Below are 23,460 nucleotides of genomic sequence, written 5' to 3'. Positions count from 1 at the left end.
TGGATTATTGGCTTGGCTGCTACACTCTGCTGATTCCCACAAGTCTCTTGAAAAGGAAGCTGTGGAGGGCAGACAGCAAAGTGGAGCAACAGAACATCCCCTCTAGCAGCCCTACCCCTCCATACCCTGCTGGTGTCCAGGGGGGAAATCTGGCAGCCCTAGGCTGCAAAGGTACTATCATTGCTGGGATGCAGACCAACTACTGCCAAGTAATGTCTTATTCTTGATAGGAAGAAGGGATCGTATGTTAGGTTTTTCAATAAAGATCCTTTTATTTTATTTAAATTTTGGCCTCTGTATGAGTTTTCTGGTGGGAACACCCTCGTAGACACTGCTGAAGATTCTGCTTGTTGCCCTTCTTGTTCAAGTCTCCTAGAATTTGTTAATTCCCCCATCCAAAAGTCTGAAGACAAGTCTATTTTAGGTAGTACAACCTATGGTGTTTGGAATAAGGCATACAAAGCAAGGCTTGGGAGGCATTCCATGAGAACGTCCGTGATTGTGGTTAGTGTAACCAGGGTTCCCAAGACTTCAGGTTTTGATACAGCCACTTCTTCTATTATATTTCACCAAATTCCCATCCTTTCTACTTTTGTAGGTTGTGTGATCCAAGGGGATCCTCACTTTGTCTTTACTGGAAAAGTTGGTTAGATCCAACCCTCAAGTCTTGGGCTTCATTCACAGAGCAGGTGGTTGAAATCTCAACTATCAGCTGGCTCATATACCTAACAGCTTCCTGTGGTGACTATTGTGCTTAGAAGCAGAAGGCATCAAGCACTCAAGTATATATCCAGTCTTTTTGTCACTTCTTCAAAACCCTGTGATTTTGACTACAACAGGTACCATGTGATACTACTTATAAAGGTGTGTGAAAGTTCTGCTGTTACTGCTGCCATTCAGTGAAACATCAGGCCCCATCCCATGAGTATCAACGTTTGGAACACTTGGGGGTTAACAATCCTGTTTATGGTCACTAAGTTTTAGAATGATGAAAGCTATATGACTCTAGAGAGAGAAGTTAAAAAATCATGATAAACCAAGACAGTGCAAAGAACTATCAAGATTTGGAAATAAGCAAAGCCTATTTTTGTACACCTTCCTGAGCTGAACTCCATTTTACTAGGACAGTTTTTACTTCAACGCTTTCTGCAAGTCTTCATTAGTAGACATCCAAGCAGCAAGCATATATTTTATCTGTCACCCTGGATTTGTGTTGCACATTGCTGGCTGCCTAGGGATGACTTTTCAATTATTTGGGCAAAAGGCACTGCATTCTACAATTGGTTTCAAAAATGGCTTTTAATACACATGGGGAGGGGGGGTTACATTGTTTTCAGAACTGACTTTCAAAACATTTCTTCTCTTTTTGTTAATATTTTCCCCCTGAAGCAATATGAATGGTAAAATAACTTCTGGCCTTCTCATATCCTGAGATAAAAATTCTGCAACTCTTAACACCTTTGGCTAGATCAAAAGGTGGTAATGATATAGTTGAGGTCATATCTTGTACTTATTCCTCTTGATCTAAAAGCCAGAAAATAGGTCAGTTCACTCTCCCAGTATTGTGTTGACTTGCAAGGCTGGCTTCTAGTTAAAAATAGTAAATAATTGCTTTTTCCACTGGAGTCAGCAGATTCCATTCTCTGTACGTTTTCAAATATAACCATGGCATTTTCTAAATATGAAATAAATAAATAAATAAATACGGCTATAGAGAACTAAGTGACTGAATATCTTTGACACACCTAAAAGTTTTATTCAGAACAATAAAAAAACATGAATGAATGAACATAAAGTGTTGTGTTGTTGGCGAAAGTTTCATACTAAGCTTTAGTTATATTGTATTTGTGGCCTCGAGGGGGCCCACAGTGGATATGCAGTGGGTCCATATTCCTTACAAACTAATGATCTTTGCATAGCAGTGATCTAAAAGTGCCTGAATTCCTGTTACCCAGATAGGCTGACTTGATCCAAATATAGCATTCATGAGAAGACAATATCAAAGATATGTTGATTAACATAGATAACATTACACATGGATCTGGTTCAAAATCCCCACCTAACTCCCTGAAACTTATTGAGCTCCCATTTAAATCTAATAATTTTATTGAGTACTGTTGGGGAAAGATAGTGCCATTCTGCCTGATTAGTTGTTGCTCAAGAACGGGGACAAGGACTCAGTTGGGTGCCCTGCAAGATAGGCAGGACCTGTGCAGCAGCAGGCAGTCAGGAGAGGGGCATGCAAGGCCAGTGTGTGGCAGGTCAACCCTTCAAGCACCAGCCTGATGCCCAGCTGGCCCATGACAAACATAGTTCACCACTGGACAGTATTGTGATGGGCAGGACTTCGTTGCTGCAAGGAGCCACCCAATCTATCCCTGTAAATCATGAATGGCAGCTGGGAAAAGGAAGAAAGAGATGGCTTGCTGATCAGTTAGGGGTGTGTGGAGACACAGGTATTGCCTGATAGGTGCCCAAGTAGGACCAGTTCCCCTATGGTAGCGATCCCCAATCTGTGGGCCGTGGACCACATGTGGTCCTTCGACTAATTGGAGGTGGGCCCTGAAGGACGCCTTCCCCCCCCCCCCCAGCCCTTTACAACACACTTCATTGTTGTGGCATGTCTGTATCTTATTTTGAAGGGATGTTTAAACATTACCATAGTGATCAGAGAGCGCTAGGGCAGTGGTTGAGAGTAGAGAACTACCCCCCCCACCGGGCCTCAGTAAAAGGCATTGAGTGGTCCCCGGTGAGTGGTCCCCGGCATTGAGTGGTCCCCGGTGATAAAAAGGTTGGGAACCACTGCCTATGGGACTTCAGTGGAAAAGCTGGAAACTGACTTATAGGAGGCCAGACACAAGCTCCTGTAGAAAGGCAGGGGAAAGCACAGAGCCTGTGCAAAGTGCCAAGCTGTGTTTAAAAAGTTGGGTGAGGAGGCCGTTGAGGCAGTCTCAATCCTTGGTTCATGATGAACAGAAGAAGGCTGAATATGGGCTTGGGTGCATCCTAACCACACCACTCTTGTGACCCATTCTGAGGCCTACAAAGGGTGGACAGTGGCTGAGTCGGTGCATCCCATTCCCAGGGAGGGAGAGAAAGAAAGAGAGAGAGTGAGACTCGTCTCACATGCCCCTTCTCCCCCCCCCCACACACACACACACAGGCACAAGGCTTCCTCAATAGAAAAGAGCAAGAGTCCAGGAGTACCTTAAAGTCTTAACAAAACTTGTGGCAGGTCAGAAGCTGTCAGGAGTCACTGCTCCCTTTTTGAGAGTCAATTCCCATAAAAGCAAGAAGGGGCCAAATGGCTTCCTTTCTGTGAAGTCCAGCAGAATTGAAGAGGAGGGACCAGAAGTTTTGGCAGCATCATGAGAGCATGTTTGAGAATTTGCTCTTCACTCATCTGTGTGAGTGATCTCTGGTAAAGTGCTGAAGGGGTGGGAATAGATACCGGAGCTCAGGGCAGTTTGTGTATGGGGGGATTGTCTTTTGAGCATCTCATCTTGGGGAAGGAACAGCTCTTCCCATGTCTCCAGTCTGCTTTTGCCAATGCTCTTTAAGAGTTGAATCACAGCTCATGTGTGTGGGAGAAGGTCCTGTGGCTGAGGAGCCCCAAGTGTATCCTGCTCATGTTAATATTTTAATCACTCACCTTCCTTTTCCTCCAGCCCTATTCACTCTGAGAGGCTTTATGGCCTCTTTCTCCCCTTATGAGGGTGCAAAGACAGCGGCTGCCTACCACAGCTGTGGTGATTCTGCCACTCTTTCAAAACTTGTGAGAATTCCCCCTCAGTCTCACCCCCTCACTTCCATCTCAGTTGCACAGCAAAGGCATGCAGCATAGGATGTTTTCACACACAAAAAACCCATAGCCCTGTATTGAGAACTATTCCACAAAGAGTGGATTTCTCCCTGTTGAGTAAAGTATCTGAGATTATCATACATTAGAGGGATCCAGTTACGAGATTTTGACAGTTCGTTATTTCCTACCAGGTAGAAAACAGACAGCTGTTTGTTAATTGGAAAGTTCTGCCATTTGGTTCTAGAACCAAAATCAGAGATAATGTCTAATGACTAGTTGTAGTGTACAACTTATTCTTGAGGCACAATATAATTCTTCCTGCTCCTTCTTCTCACATCCTTCTGAGGACAGAATGGCAAATTGCATATTCTACCAATAGCTTTCGGGAACATCACTATGATTGGTTGTCTTGAATATGAATGGAATAATTCCCAGAGTCCTCACTCTTCTACATCATACCCTCAGGTCACATTAGCATACAGATGGCCTGTAACAAATGAGGCATGAAAGATGTAGGTTTGAAAAGCCAGTCACTGAAACCAAGTCTTTAAATTAGATAGATTTCAACAGACACACACACATGCACATATTGTACTGTGGCTATGATAGAGATGGATAAAATTCTCTTTAGTGTCACAATCACAGTCATGAAGACTGGCTGAGCTGTTAGGTGATTTGATGGTGGATTCACTTGCATTTAGAGAACAAGAAAAGATTATGTTTTACCTTGAGGATTTTTCTGATTATTGAATAAGCTTCTGTCCCCAGAAACCCTTGTATTTTTTAAATAAACATATGATGTCACATTAACCTGTCTGTTACACTGTTCCCCCCCCCTTTTTTTTTGTGATAATGCCAGCCCCACTATTTTCTAAGGTAAGTCATGTTTTTAGGTGGTGGTGGAGAGCAAAATGAACCTTTGGCAATGAATAATAGCACTTTTTAAAAGTGTGTCTATGTGCAGAATAAATAAATAAGGGCATGCTACTATACCATCCTTTATCCAAAGCAAACCTCATCATTAAACATGAATATGTGTAAGATTCTAGCCTTGAAGCCATATTCATTTCAGTCTGGAAGTTAAACCTTGCTCTTCATAGGTTATAAATATGGGGGCACTGATGTGGCCTAAGCATGTCAACACAGGATTAACTCAAGGCATTTTGCCAAATGGTCTGGGTAGCACAAATTATGGGAGCAATGGGTGTCTTTCAGATCTTAATAGTTTGCTATCTTTCCAGGAGGTGAGGGTGCAGGTTGATCAATTACAACCCAACTTGGAGGCCCAACTTCTTCCTGAGAGGCACAACAGTGGGGGCAGGGCTGGAACACAATGATGGATGGAAGTCATACCTGTTACTTCTTGTGTAGCTTCTGAAGCCCCAAGTGCCCATCTGAGTCACTTGTGCAGTTTAAATCCACCAGCTGGACTATGATCTGGCATTGAGCAGGGAGTTGTACTAGATAGCCAACTCTATGAGTCTCTGGTTAACATCCTCAGTGAGTCTCTCACAGGGGCTCACTGTCACACTGGATAAGAAGTTCCAGTTTCCAAAGCCTCCACAGCCGCACCCTCACCTGCTCCATCGCCTCCACCTCCAACGCGCCACGGGGGGGTGGACACTGGACGAGCCGCCCCTCGCCTCCCGGCTCTGTCCCGCCATGACCCGCACGACTCCCTCGCCCCGCTAGTGCCCGCTGCATTCAGCCTGCAGCGGGCTTAATTACTAGTTAATAATAAGAACAAATACAGCTGAAGATTTCTTAAAGTGATTCATTTTTACTTTTTCCTCCAACTTTGTGAAGGAAATAATTTTTTCATCATTGCAGCTGAACTGCATAAACCTACTCAAGAAGCCATTTTCTAAAGTCAAATAATTAGTAGAGCACAAATACTTAAAACACACACATGCAACCTGATACCACATGCAACCTGATACACACATGCAACCTGACACATGCTTTGATACCAGAGTGTATTCATATCCCCAGTTAGTTCACTGATATGAAACTGAGGTGAGTCTTAGAGCACTGTTAGTACCATTTTACTGTTCATTTAAGGAAACAAAAACAAATTAATTAAGAGAGGCTCAGTGGGAGCAAAGCACTGCCTTGATTCACCTCCTCAGATTAAATTCAGCATGTGAGCACCACCTTTGAAGATGAAAGGGCCTTTTTAATGAGACCCAATATATGAGATTTGAGAATACCTCATTATTTTTAAAGGGAGATGAGCAAAATGAAAACATATTTCTCTTTAAAATTCTGGTCTGCTACTATTGAAAGAACCCCCCCCCCCCAAAAAAAAAACCTCACAGAATCTGTGAGATCAGAGGGCTAGGGTTGTTCATTTTGCATCTCTGATAATGTTCGTCCATATTCATGTTCAAAAAGTGTCTGCTTAAGGCAGAAACATTGTGAGCATGATCTTTTGGCAAGTTCTGCCTGAGGGCACTTTGGGGGGAAGGATAGGCAGCAGAAAGCTCAGAGGTATGCATTCCATTTTAGAAAGACAATGCATGATTTACCTATTTACTTGAAACGGAATTGCTGACCCCGGCTAAGGAATTTCTGGGGGTTTGGGAGTAACAGCGGGGAAGTATGGATTTGGTGGAAGGGAGCTCAGTGGGGATGCTATAATGTTCATCCTCCAAAACTTATCTTTCTTCTGAGGGAATTGATCTATGTCACCTGGAGAGCAGCTATAATAATTTCAGGAGAACTCAGACCCCACCTTGAGGCCGCCAACCTTATGTGTAGAAGAGGACGAAAGATTGCACTGTCCCTGCTTATGCATATTCAACCTAAAGACAACACAGATCATATGTTTGGCTATCAGTAGGCTGAACACATCCATGCGAGTCATCTTGCTCCCCACTCTGTGCAATAATACCTATACACAGAAGCACTATTCACAGGTTACAGTGAATATCTGTGCACTTCATTTTCTAGAAAAAAAAGGTTGGTTTCCAAGCAGACTTAAAGCTATGGGCAGAAATAAACAAGTTAGATAGAAATGGGGGGAAGCAGTGGGCAGTGAGGGAGAGGTAGCCATGGTGCCATGTGCTCAAGAGTTGTGCTGTTAGATGGATAGCATGGAATCATGTTTCGGAGAACTTAGCCTGGGTCAGCTCCACTGCGGAGTGGTGCATGGGAAGAAACATTTATCAGCTCATAGTCCTTCTGGAAGGCAGGGTATATCAGGGAGACAGGTGGTACAGCAGCTTGTGAAAGGCTTGTGAAAGGCCTCCACAAGGGATGGTCACCCACAGCAATCATCTTGGTGATGGGGCAACTGATTTTTCCAAGGCTCTCACCCTTGTCCTTTTTATTGCCACAGAGATCTTGAGCATGATCTCTGGAGGGATGGCTTGCCGTGCAATCCCAATGCCAACCATGAGGCTCAGTCTTTCTTTGAAGGGCCTTCTGTTCCTCCCCGCTTCCCTCTGCTGAGTGGAAATGGATCTCTTCCATCTCCCATTAGTGGCCAACACTTGTTCCTCTCTCAGCAACAAACTGAATTGCCCCTTTTAGAGTCTCTCTGGACAATGATGTTGGACACGTGTTGTGTGTCCCTGCCCTTTGGAAGATGTGTGCAGCACACCTGGTACTCTGCCTAGCATAGGTCACTTCCCAGGGTGCAGAAGTACCTCCATGTGTTGGAATGGAACCATGGTTGGAGCAGGTGGGAGTCTCAGCTGCTTCCTGGCACGGACCAGAGAATGGCAGTCGAGAACCTCATTAACATGTTCTTTCATGGTAGCAATCCTTCCTATCCCCACATGTGCTTCTCTTGGACATATATAGCAGCTGATTCCCATTGCTACGAATGGGAGCTCTATTATTGCCAGCAACAGTGCCCATCAAGCTTTGGAGGGTCCCTATTGGTGTTTCCAAGCTGGAAAACACCATCTCCACTGTTGTCTGGTAGTTAATCTGGGCTGGGTTTTTTTTCTGAGTCATACCCTAAAATGTGTATATTTATTCTGAAACAATGTGTATGTAGAACGCTGGGTCCTGATCTCAGTCCAACCAAAATTTGACCCAAATTTTAGCTCATTGCATGGTTCATGCCCATCCCTTGTAGCTCGTAAACCAACCTCAAGCTGTAGTTTCAGATCCCAGTTTGACAAATACTATCTAAACTGTTACTGAAGAGGGCCATATTTGGACAAACAGCCTAAACATAATCAGATTAATTAAATCATGGTTATGCACTGTATTTGAATGAAGCCTATATTTAGAGTGTGTAATCCGCCATCTGATAAAGGTAATGGTCCTAAAAGAAGTAACCTCCTTATGCCAGAAACTGCAGTGCTTATAGAATCACGTCAACATATAAGACATGTTAGCGGGGCACAAAAACAATCTCCAGGTAACTTTGTTACTTAGATTATGAAAAATGGAAAATTGGAGGGAGGCATACAGCCTCCTCCCTTCTCTTAACTAAAATCCTCATTTGGGTTTAATAGGAGTTCTGCCTGAGTGAAGTTTGAAAGGTCATACTCTGAGGTACAATGTGAACAAATGAAAATCAAATGTGTTAGCAGTTAGCGGTGGAAAAGTGAAATGGAAAACAGCCTACTCTCTATATTTTTCTGATTACTCCCTATAGTTGAAAACTCATAAAACTTTAGGGATGGAAACATATTACAGAATTATAGATTTCATTAAAAGTTTGAAAGCTACACTCCTTTTCTTTCTTCTTCCAAGCTTGATATACATCCACATTTCTGTATGTAAGGATATTTTTTCTTTATTATGCAGAGTTGTGGTACTGGTGTTACCATGGCCCCTCTTCCTTGAACAAAACTTCAGTTTTGGGAGAACATTTCACTAGTGTCAATCTGGCTGAACTCACAGAATAATTATTATCAGGACCTGGAAGCAATCTGAAACAGGCATCGCTGCTCTTGATGCATACAGTCATAGCCCATGTTTTCTAGAAAGCAAGTTTTCATAAGGTTTGAGAATTCCATTTGGCCAAAAGAAACTGGGGCAAAACAGAAAAGGTGTGTTATGAAGTTATGATGCCTCTAATATCATGTTCCACTCTCTTTAAAAATTATTGTCTGTCGCCACTGATGCACAATCATCAGTAGGTTGCCTTTAGCCACAAATCTGCAGAAACCTGCACAAAACAGGAAATGGTTAGTGAAAAGTAGGTCAACCACAGTGCTGCTTGTAGTGCCTGCAACTGGGAATAGGATAATTGAGGAAAGTGCTAGCTTCTGTGGACCAAATTCTACTGAAGCTACTCCACACAAAGCTGGGCACATGTCTGAACAACTGGGTGCAACTCCTGAGTGAATGGCCTTAACTCCCATCTGATTGTGATAGCAAGACTGTGATTTGCATGATAAATAATTATTCATAATAAAGAATAATGTAGTTATTCGCATTAATGAACGAAATTGTTACCATACGTTTTACATATGACTGCCCTTGGTTGTCCTTCAAAGACTTTCTGGAGATTGTAACTGTATGTCACCCTATGGAGATTGGGAGAGGTCATACCTTTCCACTGAGTTTCATATATTAATGAGCCATTGGCATACAGTATATACATGTACCTGGATATACATGTACAGTATATACATCTGTATCTGGATATAACTTGCACATTTGTTCTTTCGTGGTAGCATCTTTAGGAAGGCCTAAATAAAGAGGTGGATTCAGGAGAAATTTCTCTTGATGAAGCTTGGGGCAATTTTTGCTAATTCTCTCCCTTCCACAGTAGATTTCAAAAGACTCCTGGAGTTGTTTCAAGGAAATGTCTCCAGCTGCCCAGGAACACAATTTCAAGGGCCACTTGAGGCTGTAGGGGGAGGTGGGAAAGTGCCACTCAGCTGACAGAAATCCTTTCTGTCAGTGGAGATATTGCATGGAACCCATTAACCACAGCAGAGACATGTTAGAAAGCTTAGGGCAGAAGGTCAATGCCCAGCCTCAAACTGCTGCTTCATATTGTCATATTTTATATTGTACGAATGAGGTCACTGGGTGACCTGTGGCTGTAATCCTATAAACACTTTGCTGTGAATAAGACCTATTTATTAAAATGGGAGTTGAGCATTTTAGAGTTCTACCCTTCCTCTGTCTGCCAGAGCTGCCCCATGGGGATGTCATGAGAATACAGTGGAGGAGTGGGAAAATTACATGTGCTGCCCTGGCAGAAAGACTCAATGGAAAAGGCAGATTGATAGATTTTCGTGCTGACTGTTTATGCACTGAGACCATCACTGACCCAGCTCCCATGCAGAAGCACAAATAGAGAGCGCCTGAGGTGCACCAGTCCAAATGCTCCCCCTTGTGGGTGCAGGAAGAGGTGTGGCAACCTGCCATGACTAAAACTCCAGCCTGCAGCCCAATATGAAACCTCCAGTGATGGTCGCTGAGTCACAACAGATAAAAATGTATGGTCATGGCTATGTTTGCTGTTCTTTTCCTACTGCATTGTAAAGTATACAAACGTTACCTGAATTCACATTCGAAGAGAACTACAAAGCTTCCTGAGTACCTGTCAAATGGGAACTAGCTTTCTTCATGTATGGGAAATGGAGCTTGGAACTTTTAGATTCTCTTTTCATGGTCCAGTGAATGCCACTGTGATCAAGCCACTCTTCTTTAGACAGTATTGCAGAGAAAGAAGACAGGGTTGGATGGGTGGAACTAAAATCATAGTGAATTGAGATGACTGGTGATAGAGACATGTCTGTTCAAAAATAAATTGAAATCTAGCGTCACCCTAAAAACAAGTTGTTATTCTTGCAGGGATATCATGGATTTGCATCCGACAAAGAGGGCTCTAGTTCATAAAAGATTACTCTGAGAACAGAAAAAACTTCTTAGGATTTAAATATTCCACAAGGCTCATGTTTATGTTTGCTGCAGTAGACTTACATGGCTGCTCTTTTGAACTTAAGTGACTTTGAATGAATCCAAAACAAATAAAGGAAATATTGGGAAATCAGGTTAATATGTAACATCTGACAACAAAACAAAAGGGGGAAATCTGTCTAGAAGTTTCAAAAGGTAGGAAAGGAGCTAGCCATCAGGAAGAAAGAAAATAGGAAGACAGCTAAATCGATGTTGTGAAAAGGGCGGGAGAAGAAGGGACAACTGAATAGCAGGAGGGAAGAGGTTATTGAATAGTAAATGGGGGTTACCAGCAGGGGTGGGAAAAATAGAATAGATGAGGGGGGTGGAGTCAAAGAGGAGCTGATCTTTTCCATGCTGGAAAAAAATGGTACACAGTGCTTTTAAGCACTTACCATGTGGTTTTGTTTTGTTTTTAAGAGAACAGTCTAAGACAACCAGTGATCTGTCTATCCCACCTCCCTTCAAAACTCCTGCCGATTTCTACAAAGGGAGTTGGAAACAACTGAAGCTAGAATTCAAAGATGTTTTTGTTAGCTGTATTTAATATCTTGAGCATCAATAATTTCTACTCTGCATGTGAACCTGCCTTAAACTGAGTTAGATGATTGATCTATCAAGGTAAGCTACTCTCTAGCAGTGGTTCTCCAACATCTCCACCGGAGGTCTTTTGCATTCCCTACTATCTGCCACTTTTAACTTCAGCTGCTGGAGCTTGCCCCTCAGACCTTCTGCATGCAAAGCAGATGCACTACCACTGAGATGCAGCACTATTTCCATCCTCCATAGACTTTGTGCTATTTCCACAAGTTTGCTTGCCAAGATCAATACCTCTCTGCTGCATTTCAGATTAGCTGTCTTCTCTACACATGGAGTGTATGGCTTCAGTTTCTATGTTTTCACAATCCGATATTTTAAAAACATCTATTACTATATACAATGTACAGGAATGACTTCCTGCAAATGCGCCCAGAGCTGGTGGTTAAAAGGGAAATCACTCTGTAGGAAGAAATCAGGGAGAGAAACGGGACAGATGAAATACAAGCACCATTTGTAACTACAGAATATAATGCTAAAGAAAGAATCTCTAGGGCCAGACAGGCCATCTAATCAAACCCCCTGTTCAATGCAGGATCAGCCTAAAGCATGCATGATAAGTATCTGTCCAGCCACTGCTTAAATACAGCAAGTGAGGAGGAGCTCACTAACTCCTTAGGCAGCCAAGGCCACTGCTGAACTACTCTGGTTGTGCAAATTTTTTCCTGATATCTAACCAGTACTGTTCTACATGTAATTTAAAGGTATTACTGCAGATCATGTCCTCTGCTGCCAACAGAAACTGCTCCCTACCCTCATCCAAGTGACAACCTTTCAAAGACTTAAAAAGAGCAATCATGTCCCCTCTCAACCTCCTCTTCTCCAGGCTGAACATTCCCAAGTCCCTCAGCCTTTCTACATCTAGTTCCCATTCATCTGACCACCCGAGTAGTAGTATCCTTATGGCTGTTGTTGAACAGTTGCACATGTGCTACTCAGTTCCATAAAGAAATGCTGATACAAACTAAACATGGAAACACTTTATAAGCAGATTAAATAAGATTGGACATGCTCTTTCCATGAAACAGATATGTACCAAAGCCAAAGGTCTTGTTCACGTTAAGTGGTATTTTATAATATCCTGTGGTATTGATTCCTCCAAAATGAGTTAATATGAAAAAAGTGATGGAAAAGAGTATATTGCAAATTTCCAAATATGAACCGACCACACACATGCACATATTGCCAATACTGATAAATGCTGCAAAATAGTAGAACGTGATGTGCAGAAAGCAAATAATGAAGATTGGGGAATAGCTGGCAGCTGTTTTCCCTTAACATTGGAAATTGAAAAGTTCACAAGGAATGATATATCTCAAGAATAGAAATAGATGCAAAGCATCCTTCCAGATGGCTGTGATGCTAGGACTGTGCCACACACATGTTCTGCCATTTTTATTGTTAGTGGGAAATCAATATTTTGGTGCTAAAGTATATAAATTATTCCTAAAACCATTTATTAAAATAAATTCAGAATGTTTTATGACCAATCACAGAGCTCAACTAAGGTGCTTAGAGATCATGCAATGAATTTTTTGTCAGATGCTATTTTGCCAATCAGATTTTACCATGTGCTGACATAGCTAAAGGAAAATAGATCCTATTCTGGGTAAATAAAATGGCTCCTGATCAATCAAACAGATGATCAATCAAACTCTGTCTTGGTACTCACCACATCTATTGATATAACAAGATAATCAACAATATTACATGTTTGGGGTTTTAGGGTCTATATATTATTTATTTAAAATAGACGAAAAGACAAAAGATGAAAAACACTAAATACAATTTCAACAATTAAAAAAATCAAACAGATTAAACTATTCAATGGGCACAAAATTGTCAGCCTAAAACTGTCCCAGTGATAAAATAATAATAAAATTAGCAGTGTAAAATAATTCACAACTGAGGGCAACCTATAAGCAGTGTTAAAGATATCAAACGAAGCTGGAAAACATTTTAAGCGAAAAGCCTAAGTGACGAATGCTTTCACCTGGTGTCTATACTAGGTACCAGGAAAGCTTTAAGGGGCAACATACAGCCAAGCATCACCTTTAAGAAAGCCGTGTACCTCATTGCCATTTGTGATGGCAAGTATAGGAAGGACATTGACGCGGAGCAAGGGCTGTCTGTAGTACTATGCTTTCTTTATAGCACCTGCTAAATTCTTTTTAAAATGAGATTCAGTTATTGAAATTTGTTGTTTGTACATAGGAATGCTATGTCATAAGAATACAAAAAGAGCCCTGCTGGATCAGACAAATGGCCCATCTAGCCCAGCATTCTATCTAACACAGTGCCCAATCAGTTCCTCTGGGCTCCCAACAACAGGGCATAGTGGCCAAGGCCTTCCCCTGATATTTTGGGATTTAACATAGGGCCATTCCCCATGACTTAAATGTAGCAGAACTCTTACCTTTGGTAAACGCTACTAATTCAACATTCTGCATGACATCGTACACAATCTGCAACACTCCTGCAAAAATCGCTTCTTTGTAGTAGTGGATTCCCCCTAAAAAAAAAAAAAAAGCTACACTTCTGAGCACAAGCTGCAAAACATAAGCAAAAGACATGTACGTTCTCAATGTAGCGGTAGAAAGAATGTCCCTCCCCCGGTCTCGCCCCCGAACTTCTGGAAAGCGATCGCCATTTTTTCCCCTTAAACCGGGGAAAGCAACAAATGAGTGAGGCTTCTCCAGCTAAAGTCTGTCCACAGAAGTGCTTAAGAGTAAAACAAAGCTCCCTACTGCAAGTGTCTTTAAAGTTCCCAAGCACAATATAGCCCCCTGCTTGACACTGCCTGTAATTTCGGCCACAAATCGTGCCCATGGGGGTTACTTGAAGAGCGTGTAAACAATTAAGCGCCAGCTCCTACGCCAGCAAAAAAGGTCTTTCTGAGACAATGAATGAACACATATTCGTTGCTTCTGGTGTTTTCAGCTTTTTAAAAAACAGTTTTTAAAGGGAAAGGGGCTTTTCAGGAGCATGAACACAACAGTTCATTGGCTGTTCTATTTGATTGACAGCCAGGGGTGGGAAGAAGCGTGGAAAAATATTGCTTCCTTTGGTGCAATTCCAGTGAGACTGGAAACATGTAGGGAATGAATACAACGCTACTGGGACTTCAATATTCCACTAGAATTAAAGGTATGCGGAATGACAAAATTTCAGTATTAAATATAGCATTTCTGCATACTGCAAACATTCAGCAAAATTGGTCCTTGTGCGGAAAGTGTCATAGAGTTGCCTTTTCTACCACTACGGCATACTGAGTTGACACTTCCATTGAGCTATTCTCTACAATCCCAAGATTTTTTTTACTCTCCGTCTCAGCAAGTTCATATCTCATTAGTCTGTACTTGAAGTTGGGAATTTATTTGCCCCTTTTTACATCATCTTGCACATCAACATTGAATTCCATTTGCCACATAGTCATCCCCTCACCCAGCTGGTAGAGGTTCTCTTGGAGCTTTTCACAGTCAGCCTTGGTTTTCACCATCCTGAATAATTTTGTATAATCTGCAAACTTGGACACTATACTATCTATCCCTAGTTCCATATGGCTCACAAACAAATTCAATGGGACCAACCTCAATACCAGTCCTTTTGGGACCCCATTACTTACTTTCCTCCATTGTGAGAAGTGTTCATTGGTTACTACACTTTTCTTCCCATCATTTAGCCAGTTTTTAATCCATATGAGAACTCATTACATGACTGCTAAATTCACTCAGAAGTCTTTGGTGAAGTACCTTGTCAAGAGCCTTTTGAAAGTCCAGGTATATAATGCCTACTAGCTCACTTTTTCTACGTTTGTTTGCTTTCTCAAAGATCTCTCAAAGATTGATGAGACAGAACTTTCCCTTAGCAAGCTATGTCTCTATATGCCTAACATTTCTGTCTTTGATGGTAGTTTCTACTAATTTTCTGGGACAGATATTAGGCTGAGTTGCCTGTGATTTCTTGGTTCCCCTCTGGATCCCTTTTAAAAATTGCTGTCACATTTGTTACTCTCCAGTCTTTAGTGGTAGGTTACATATATAGATTAATGGATAAACAGTCTCACATCTGAGTTCCTTGAGAACTCTCTGGTGTATGCCATCAGGACCTACAGACTTATCATATTTTAATTTTCTCAGTAGGTGTAGAATTGGTCACCTCAATTTGGCTCAATTCTTCATACTCCCTTCCTGAAAACAGCTTTGGCATGGGTCCATGCCACACGTTTTCTACAGTGAATACAGAAGCAAAAAAAGTCACAGTCATTTATGATATCAAGGAATCTTATTTCTACAACATGACTCAAGCACACATTTACCCAGGCAATTTGAGGGCAGTTGAAGCCTCCCAGTTTAATAATATTAGCCTATTTCACATGCACGTCTTACTGCAGATATTCAGAGCAGTAAACCTTTAATATTTACGTCAGATTCTTTGGCACCATTTTGCACCCATTCCTTATATTTCTGTGTATTTATTCTGCAGCTGCAATATTTAAAACACATTTTCTAAACTGGGGTGGAATATCACTTGCGACGTGTGTGGGGGTGGTGTGTAACAATTTTTAAAAATTATGCAATTGCTATATCGCAGCTGCACAGTAGCATCCAGCAAGTGCCTTCCATTTAAATCCTTGTGGTTCAGGTGTTGTGTATGCATTGTAGCTTTAGTTCATAGAAGGAAAGGGAACAGAAAGGAATATAGGCAAAGGGGGAAATCCTGATGTTGAAATTGACAAGCACTGTTTTTAGATAATGAGCAGCTGCAAAGTCCCATTTCCCATATTGCAGAGCACTAAGGCAGGGGTAGTCAACCTGTGGTCCTCCAGATGTTCATGGACTACAATTACCATGAGCCCCTGCCAGCAAACACTGGCAGGGCTCATGGGACTTGTAGTCCATGGACATCTGGAGGACCACTGGTTGACTACCCCTGCACTAAGGGATTCTCTGTGGTGTTATCAGCCACTGTGAAAAATGGGAGTCATATGATCTCTTAACGTGGGGATACATGGTAGGTATACTGCATTTATGGTAGAACCAACTGACACTGGTATTACAAGCTGTGACCATTGGCTACATGTTTTTGTTGTTTGTGTGTCTGTGTCTGTGTGTGCACATCCATGTGCAAAGTCAGATGCAGCTTCGCTATGCTTTGCACACGGCTGCAATTTGTATAGGGGAGGAGTCCTCTGACCGAAGCTCTGAAGAATTTTTTTATTCTCATGCCACTAAATTGGGTGTAGGATAATAGAGGTATGTTCACCAATACACTGGTTGTAATCTTGGCTGTTTTTAAAAGCTTGTTCTGTATGGATTGCATTCTTCCTCCAAATTGATCAATCAAACAAAGGAAACCCAACGGACATGCACAGTGAAAGCAAGGGAAAATACTGTGCACAATAGGTCATTATCTACTTTAGTCACTTCCCTTATCTCCTTCTTCATCTCAAGATCAGTATCGGGTTTGATTAGGAGGAGCCTCACAGTTCAGAGGCTCATAGCCCCCATCTCTCAGAGCAACAGAAAAGGTTGGGGTCTGTCATCATCAAACAGACTTTGTTCAATGAGCAACAGACCAAACAAAGATTCAGACCCAGGCAGAACCACCACTTCACAGCATGCAGGGATTCTCTCACTTTCAAGCAGTTTAGGAAAGGCCAAAAAAAAAAATCCAGTGACAGGCTCATGCCTTGTGCCTCAACTCAGAATTTCTGGCTGGAAATGATATGACCTGACACTTTGAATGTATTATTCAGTGTTCTTCCTCAGTATCTTTTTTATTGTTGATGTTTTATATTTTGCAGAAAGAACACAAGGAAAAATGGGGAAGTGGAATGCCAGTCACCTGAATAAGACCTGTAGCTGAGCTACCACCCTACCCCTTTCTTGAAGTCCAAAGGTGTTAACCAAAGGGTAAGAGCCAATGGGTCAGTGGCTTTTAACCTGTGGACTTACCAACTGAGAGCTATTGGAAGAGGGAACATCTTAGAAGATTCACAACTAAGCTGCTAACCATTTGGTAAGGAAAGGATAATAAAATACCTGAAATGGATGCATACTGTCCAGGCAGGGATGGAGGTGTAAGAAAAAGTGCAATCTGAGTTAGTCAGAAGAGCTGTCTACTAGTCTGGTTCTGAGTAACTCAGTGCCCTGTATTCTTTTTCCAGTGTACTTACATTGTACTTTGCTTATGATGTTTGTTTATTTTATTTTGATATTTTTAATGTCATATGGGGGGAAGTGAGGTAACATTTCTCTTTCTGTCTCTTTCTCCTTCTCTCTCTTACATGCACATGTGATTTAAAAGCAATTCTCAGAAAGTGTACTCTGATCATAATATCTACATCACTTGCGTTCCCTAGATGATTGTGCTCTAAGATTGAGATAATGAATAAAATCATATAAAAAGAAGCTTAAAAATGGTTACTCTGACAGATCCATTATGCAATGACTACGCAAATCCTTTGGGCTCCACTATGGGTGGCCAGACTCCATGTGGTACCTGGAGATCTCTTTGATTTACAACTGATCTCCAGACTTGAGAGAGCTGTTCACCATCCCCTGGCTGTGTTGGATGGTGGACTCTATGGAATGATATCCTACTGAAATCCTTCTCCTTCCCCAAGTCTCTAGGGAACTCGTAAGCTGTAGTTGGAAACCCCAGTTTGACCGTTTATGCACTGGAGGTTTCATTGCAGGCTGCAGGCCGGAGTTTTAGTCATGGCAGGTTGCTCCACCTCTTCCTGCACCTACACTAGGAAGCATTTGGCCCAGTGCCACTCATCTGCCCCCAATCTGTGATCCTGCAGAGGAGCTGGGACAGTGAAGTTCCCAGTGCGTAAATGGTCTGGAACAGCAGCTTAAGTTGATTAAAATATGTGATTCAAGCCTAAGCAAGTCTACTCAGAGATAAGTCCATATTATTCAATGGTGTTTACCCTCAGGAAAGTATTGCATTGTTGATGTTTTAGAAAGTCCTCTTAGTGTAGACCATTGGACAAGGAAAGTATTAGACCAGGCTACCAGCAAAAAAGAATTGTTTAAAGACACAATTCTAAGTAAATTTTAGGTCACATGTCAAAGTATTTGGGGAATGTTCATGACCACTTAACTTTGCTTCCCCCTCACGTATCAAAATCACAATACACTAAGCCCTTCAGATTGCCTCTTCCACAACCCATTCGTTGTCTTGTCAATTTTTTGTTCTTCATGTCACCTCCAATTTTCTATATCCTCTTTTTCCCTTCTATTTTTCCTTTCCTTTCTGCATTTCCCTTTTGCTTTCTCCCCACCTCTATTTCTTTAAAATGGAGTTTACAAGGAGAGCAGAGAGGAAGAAGGGTTAGCCATCTTAGTGTATTGTAGTAAAACTGAACAGATGTCTTGTAGTATCTTAAAGACTAACAAATCATTATTCTACTATAATCTTTCATGGACTGGAGCCTGTTTTATCGGGCACAAAGCAGACATTTATAAAAATTCAAAATAATAATGATAATGATAACAACAACAACAACAACAACAACAACAACAACAACAATAATAATAATTTAAAAAGGTCCAGGGGGTATAAAGTACAGGAAGTAGATGGAAAAACTTCATATATTAATGTCGACATTATATCTAGTCCCCAAAAGCTAGGGTAAAATTGTAAAGTGCCACCTGAACCTTGATTGTCTGTGTAAGTTTAGATTCATTACTTTATTTTTACAGCATGTACCTTTCTCATAACAGAAACTCACTGCAGAATAAAAACAATAATTTTTAAAATGTGAGTTCTTAAAACCAGTTTGACAGAAACACAGAGCTTTAGGCGTAGCTGTGTTAATTACTAAAACTGGAACACAAGGAATAATTTTCTCTTCTTACATCTGTCATGGTGAAAAGTGGGTCTACAATGATGTTGGTTTAGAAATAGTGTCTCCTCTGTCTTTAGCAATCTCAACAAATCCTTTAAAAAAATATTGTTATGCTTTTCTCAAAATGAAACAAAGAAACTTACCACCTTCCAAACAAAACGTAATGCTGTCATTATGAATATCAGCTTGATGTAAAAAATATAACCTTACCAGATATGTAACATACAATTGTTTAATTATCACATGCATCAGTAGAGATCATCTGCTATAGGGACATGTTCTAAAAGTAGAAGAGAATGGAAGAGAACAATCCTAAACAGGTCTATTTGGAAAGTAAATCCTATTCTATACCATGGGGTTTAAACCTAAGAAAATGTCCATAGGTTATTGAAGTCAGGCGATATGGAGAAGCAACTCCAAAGCTTTGGAGATACTACATAAAGCAGTCTTCTCCAACAGATAGCATCTATAGAAGCATTTCTAATGCAGACAGGATATCTATTGTAGGCTGAATCAAGACATTGAGATTTCTAAGCTGTGATTTACTTCTTCATTTATATAGAGATGTTGTATGCTACCACTCCAGACAGAATCAAGCAAGGAATAACAATGCCAATAAAACAAATCATGGCAATAAAAAAAAGATTTTAAAAGTTAATAAAACAGCTGAGTCAATAAAATAAATCATTAAGAACATGCCAATAAAAGCACCTTGGATTAAACTTGAAAACTCAGTAGTTCTCAATGTGTTTTGTATAGGAAAAGGCTAGATACACTTCTGCTTTTTGGCTAATTTTTGAACAAGTTCTAGCACCTTGAATCACAGATCCACTGGTTGTTTCTCAAACTTGCAGAATTTCAATTTATGATGTTTTTCAATGCATGTTAGGATCGGTTTAAAACTTGTTGAGAAACAAAGTAATTAAATAAATAAGAGACAAATTTTAACTAATAAGGTGGTACTCAGTAAAACTAGGGTTACCAGAACCCAGTGGTCAATGAAACAAAATGTCATAACATCACTTCTGGGGAATACCTAGGAGTGAGATCATGTTTCTCTGGGAATTATCGGTTTTACCACAGAGTTTTCTGTGATTCCAAGAGAGGTCATATAACAAGGCTTCCCCCCCCCCTTTCAGGAAGGGAGGAAGAAGGAAGGAAGGACTCATAAGATGTGCCTGCTATTTTCCAAAGGATGAAGACAAGAAGACATAAAACATGTGTAGGGAGTTCTCCAGTTATTACAATTGACTTCCAGGCAACAAAGATCATCTGGAGAAAATGGCCACTTTGTAAGTTAGACTCTGTATAGCCTTATGCCCCATTTAAGTCCCTCCTCTCCCTCCTCATGCTCTACCTTCAAAATCTCCAAGCCAGAGCTAGCAACTGTACTCTTGATGTGTCCCCTTTGAAGAGGGTTACCAACCTCCAGATGGGGCCTGGAGTTCTTCCAGAATGATAGCTAATCTCCAGACTTTGGAGGATGGTCCATATGATGGTATGATATATAGACACTAAGAGAAGTGGAAGAGTGGCATCGTGTTCCTGGTGAGCTCTGCCCTTTCCGCATACTCCACCTTACTCCCAGGAACCATTTCTACCATGTTGAATATGGGATTTGTATTTGAGAGTCTTGATTGGGTGGAAAGATGGCATAAACATGCTTTTAAGAATAATAATTCATTTTAATATTCAGCCTAATTAAGAGTTCTTGAGAACTAGAAAATATGCCATGTTTTGTCTTATTTTGTTAGCACCTATTTAAAAGCATGGCATCTCTTTGAATATATCTTGCCTGTTGTCGAGATGGGGAAATAGTCCCAGGACAGAAATAAGTTTTAAAAAATGCCAGCCAGAAAGAGGTCCTTATATACAAAATTTTCAAACACTTTTCTAACAGCGGCAAGAATCAGATTTTCAGGGTACTTAGTGTTGGAATTGTAAACTTAAATGGACTCCGGGGAATGGTAGAGGACAGGAAGGCCTGGAGGATCATTGTCCATGGGGTCGCGATGGGTCGGACACGACTTCGCACCTAACAACAACAACAAGTTTTGAAATCTGTAGTGTGCATGATTCAAAAGCATGTGAAGAATATCCTACAGGGGACATCAGATGAGATGTGTAGTTAGCATATTTAGGCCATGAACCTCCTAATATTTTTCAAATAATCTCCTCTGTCCTGATTGGCTTAATTGGATACTTCCTGCTCCTTTAAGCACACTTCTTACCTGCTTTTCTCCAGAACAGACTGAATGGATGAACAGAACAGATAAATGGGAATCTCTCACTCTTTCTATATAAAGTTGTTTCTCTTCTTAATCAAACGATTGTATTATTTTAAGCAGCTTGATGTTTCACACCCTTTACATATTTAAACTCTGCCGACACTTAAAGTACATCAAGGAGAATGCAAATAGAGCAGGAGATTAATTTATTCTGTTGACAGAGGACTAAGTTAGGTTACTAGGCAATCTTTATTGAAGGAAAGCGCCACTGTAGACTAAGAAGATTTATAGCAGAATATGAAGTTCTGTGAGTCACTGCTAGGCTCTTGAGGGGGAAGAAATGCAAGGATTTCTACATCCACCAAATGCAAGGATTTCTACATCCACCAATAATTCATTTTAGCCAAGTTTGGGTTTTGGATTCACAAAACAAACCCTTCATTAAGAATTATGCTTGCCTCTCACACAAATCTGGCAGTTTCATCAAGAAATGGCACTGTATTGTTTGTAATCCAAATCACTATTCTTCAGTCGAATTCAAGAAGTCTCCCTGTATCCCAGTACAGACAACCCCCACCCTCCAAAAAATAATGTTGACTGAATGATCAAGGAAGAATAGCAGCAAAGGAGGAGGCAGTTGACACCTGACAGACTAGCAGGACTCTTGTGTTATCTGACAGACTGAAAAAGTTTTAACACACAAAAGTATGTTAAAGTATGTTGGGTGCAAAACCAAAAAGGCAAACCAAAACCCAGCCTAACCAGAAGGAGCCCAAAAGTTGAGCTGCAAAAATAATTTTTAAAAATTTTAGATATTTATTGCACAAAGTGCATTAATTCAGCATATTAAACAATAGTAATCATAATTTAAAAACATCACATTTCTAACTGCACATGGTCCAACATAAAATGGCAAGGGTGAGATTTGAAAATAGAAGTGTATGTCTCATGTTCTCAGCTCCTTTTTGAACCTGCATGGCAAGCCAAAAGTGCACACTTCCTTTTTAAAAAATTATTTCAATTAAAGACTTTTAAACATGATATAAAAATGTTAAAGAGAAAAAAGGAAAAGAAAAGACACAAAGTAAAATTGGAATTCACACTTCGATTCAATCCCTGCCGTCAACACTGAATGCAATTTCCATTTTGATTTTGGGCAATTTAATTTTTTCATCTGCAACAAGCATGATTGATCCGGAGTGACCCTACCTCTTCCCCCGCAATATCCTGGAGTGGATATAACTCTCGATATTTGAAAAATCAGCATGAGTAAGTGTGCAGCTGTCTGCTTTCCCTGAAATAACTTGTTGCTGCCTCATGGCTTCTGTCCCCGATTGGCTGGGCTTCAGTTCAAAGAATTCCTAGTTCCTGGTTGCAAGATTTTTTTTAAAGGTTTAAGGTGAATGTGCTCCAGAATCCACACTTCTCACAGCAGAGATGTGCCTCATTTTGTGAGAGGCTGCTGCTGTCTTGTCTCCGCTCATCTTGGCTCTCCCCCACCTCCACCCCGCTCACTCAATCACCTGCCCACCTGCCCACTTGCAGATTCAGCCGCTATGAGGTAGGAGAGACTGAGAGATCAGCATAGGAGGCAGTTCTCTTAATTCTGGAGGATGAAATCAGGGGTCCTCATCTCTGCTCGCCTTGGCTCCCTCCCGACCACCTGCCCCCTGCCCATTCACCCGCTTCCAGCCTCGTGCAGATGGGTTTCCGTTTCAAGTCACAGGAGGGGGGAAGCAAAAAGAATCAGGTTCAAATCAATCTGAATTCAATAAGATCGAAAGCAAGGGGAAAAAGCTCCGCGCAGATTCAGCCAAGGTATCCTGTGGGTCATTCCGCACGACTTAAATGTAGCCGAATGCTACTAATTCAGTTCCGCATGACATCGCACACAATCTACAACACTCCTGCAACACTTCCGCAAAAATCGCTTCGTTGTAGCGCTTTTCGGGAAATCGGGAAAAGTGGATTCCCCCTGAAAAAATCGCTACACTCCTGAGCACACAGTCTACACTTCCTGCAACACATGTGTGTTCCTCAATGTAGCAGTAGAAAGAATGTCCCTGCCCCGCTCTCGCCCCCAAACTTCCGGA

The 23,460-nt window shown here is 41.2% G+C and overlaps 1 protein-coding gene across 1 annotated transcript in view; it reads left to right on the top strand.

The window, feature by feature from the left end:
• The window catches only part of LOC143838875 (uncharacterized), a 125,370-nt gene that overhangs the window by 73,181 nt on the left and 28,729 nt on the right, over positions 1-23,460 (top strand). Inside the window, exon 2 of the mRNA XM_077340784.1 lies at positions 17,085-17,299. The gene's annotated coding sequence lies outside the window, so the exon portion shown is untranslated. The remainder of the gene's footprint in view (positions 1-17,084; positions 17,300-23,460) is intronic.

Source organism: Paroedura picta, chromosome 5 (assembly GCF_049243985.1).
Source record: "Paroedura picta isolate Pp20150507F chromosome 5, Ppicta_v3.0, whole genome shotgun sequence".
Classification (NCBI taxonomy): domain Eukaryota; kingdom Metazoa; phylum Chordata; class Lepidosauria; order Squamata; family Gekkonidae; genus Paroedura; species Paroedura picta.
The sequence above is the reverse complement of the archived record's forward strand: the minus strand, read 5'-3'. Positions and strand labels throughout refer to the sequence as shown.